Below are 2,989 nucleotides of genomic sequence, written 5' to 3' on the forward strand. Positions count from 1 at the left end.
AAGATCTTACCTCTTTTGAGGCAGTTTCTGCCTAGACAAGTCATCCAGTTCTTTGGTGAGCAAGGGTGGTTCATCCTCCCAAGTCTCATTTCCAAATAACTTGTCATTCAGTTTCATGATTGCTCCAAGGTATTTAGCAACTTGCTCTTCAGTGATATACTCATCCTCTTCAGAGGAAGAATACTCATCAGAGCTCATGAATGGCAGAAGTAAGTCCAATGGAATCTCTATGGTCTCATTTTGAGCCTCAGATTCCCATTGTTCCTCATTGAGGAACTCAGAGGAGATTGGTACACGCCCACTGAGGTCTTCCTCAGTGGCGTCCTCCTCCTCTCTTTCCTCTCCATATTCGGCCATGGTTATGGCTTTGCACTCTCCTTTTGGATTTTCTTCTGTATTACTTGGGAGAGTACTAGGAGGGAGTTCAGTAACTTTCTTGCTCAGCTGACCCACTTGTCCTTCCAAATTTCTGATGGAGGACCTTGTTTCATTCATGAAACTTTGAGGGGTCTTTATTAGATCAGAGACCATTGTTGCTAAGTCAGAAGTATTCTGCTTAGAACTCTCTGTCTGTTGCTGAGAAGATGATGGAAAAGGCTTGTTATTGCCAAGCCGGTTTCTTCCACCATTATTATTGAAACCTTGTTGAGGTCTCTCTTGATTCTTCCATGAGAAATTGGGTTGATTTCTCCATGAAGAATTGTAGGTGTTTCCATAGGGTTCTCCTAGGTAATTCACCTCTTCCATTGAAGGGTTCTCAGGATCATAGGCTTCTTCCTCAGATGAAGCCTCCTTAGTACTGCTTGGTGCATTATGCATTCCAGACAGACTTTGAGAAATCAAATTGACTTGTTGAGTCAATATCTTGTTCTGAGCCAAAATGGCATTCAGAGTATCAATCTCAAGTACTCCTTTCTTCTGACTAGTCCCATTGTTCACAGGATTCCTTTCAGAAGTGTACATGAATTGGTTATTTGCAACCATTTCAATCAATTCTTGAGCTTCTGCAGGCGTCTTCTTCAGATGAAGAGATCCTCCAGCAGAGCTATCCAAAGACATCTTGGATAGTTCAGAGAGACCATCATAGAAAATACCTATGATGCTCCATTCAGAAAGCATGTCTGAGGGACATCTTCTGATTAATTGTTTGTATCTTTCCCAAGCTTCATAGAGGGATTCTCCATCCTTCTGTCTGAAGGTTTGGACTTCCACTCTAAGCTTACTCCATCTTTGTGGTGGAAAGAACTTTGCCAAGAAGGCATTGACTAGCTTTTCCCAAGAGTCCAGGCTTTCTTTAGGTTGAGAGTCCAACCATATTCTAGCTCTGTCTCTTACAGCAAAAGGGAATAGCATCAGTCTGTAGACCTCAGGGTTAACCCCATTAGTCTTGACTGTGTCACAGATTTGCAAGAATTCAGCTAAGAACTGATGAGGATCTTCCATTGGAAGTCCATGGAACTTGTAATTCTGTTGCATTAGAGAAACTAATTGAGGCTTAAGCTCAAAGTTGTTTGCTCCAATGGCAGGGATAGAGATGCTTCTCCCATAAAAATCAGGAGTAGGTGCAGTGAAGTCACCCAGCACCTTCCTTGCATTGTTGGCATTGTTATTGTTTTTGGCTGCCATGTGTTCTTCTTCTTTGAAGAATTCGGTCAGGTCCTCTAAAGAGAGTTGTGCTTTGGCTTCTCTTAGCTTTCTCTTCAAGGTCCTTTCGGGTTCAGGATCAGCTTCAACAAGAATGCCTTTGTCTCTGCTCCTGCTCATATGAAAGAGAAGAGAAAAAGAAAATGTGGAATCCTCTATGTCACAGTATAGAGATTCCTTGAAATGTCAGAGGAAAAGAGAAATAGAAAGAAGAAGGAGAAGAAGAATTCGAACTTTAATTAGATAAGGTTCGAATTGTGCATTTAGAAGGAGTGGTACTCCATAAATAGAAGGATGTGAGAAGGAGGGAAGAAAATTTTCGAAATTTCAATCAAAAGATTTTGAAAACATTTTGAAAATTTGATTGATAATTTTCGAAAATTAAAAGTGAAAAAGAAATCAAGTGATTTTTGAAAAAGATTTTGAAATTAGAAATAAAAAAGATTTGATTGAAAACTTATTTGAAAAAAAGATGTGATTGAGAAGATATGATTGGTTTAAAAAAAATGTGATTGAGAAGATATGATTTGAAAACAATTTTAAAAGATATGATTTTAAAAATTAATGACTTGCCTAACAAGAAAAGATATGATTCAAACATTAAACCTTTCTCAACAGAAAAGGCAACAAATTTGAGATGTTCAATCAAATCATTAATTGTTAGTAAGTATCTTTGAAAAAGGAAAGAAATTGATTTTGAAAACATTTGATTGAAAAGATATGATTTGAAAAAGATTTGATTTTGAAAAACTTGAAAAAAATTGATTTGAAAACAAAATCTTCCCCCTAGCACCATCCTGGCGTTAAACGCCCAGAATGGTATACATTCTGGCGTTTAACGCCCAAAATGCTACCTCTTTGGGCGTTAAACGCCCAACCAGGTGCCCTGGCTGGCGTTTAAACGCCAGTCTGCCTTCTTCACTGGGCATTTTGAATGCTCAGCTTTTTCTGTAATTCCTCTGCAGTGTGTTCTGAATCTTCAATCCCTTGTATCATTGACTTGAAAAGACACAAATTAAAAATATTTTTGGATTTTTAATAATTAAAATGCAACAAGAATCAAATAACAATGCATGCAAGACACCAAACTTAGCAGTTTGTATACTACTGACACTAATGAACTGAAAATGCATATGAGACACACAAAATACTCAAGTCAATAGAATTCAAAGATCAGAGCAAGTGAATCATCAAGAACATCTTGAAGATCACTAAGACATATGAATGCATGCAATTGACACCAAACTTAGGATGAGACACTAGACTCAAACAAGAAATATTTTTGAATTTTATGATTTTTTTATTTTTTAATTTTTTTGTGTTTTTTCGAAAATTAAGTGGAAAA

General features: G+C 37.4%; 1 non-coding gene across 1 annotated transcript; it reads left to right on the top strand.

The window, feature by feature from the left end:
- The first annotated feature begins 1,113 nt into the window (after positions 1–1,113).
- On the top strand, positions 1,114–1,221 carry LOC130942574 (small nucleolar RNA R71). Its single transcript, XR_009071141.1, has one exon. It is a non-coding gene; the product is annotated as a small nucleolar RNA R71 (small nucleolar RNA).
- The last annotated feature ends 1,768 nt before the right edge of the window (positions 1,222–2,989 follow it).

The sequence above is a fragment of the Arachis stenosperma genome, chromosome 7 (assembly GCF_014773155.1).
Source record: "Arachis stenosperma cultivar V10309 chromosome 7, arast.V10309.gnm1.PFL2, whole genome shotgun sequence".
Classification (NCBI taxonomy): domain Eukaryota; kingdom Viridiplantae; phylum Streptophyta; class Magnoliopsida; order Fabales; family Fabaceae; genus Arachis; species Arachis stenosperma.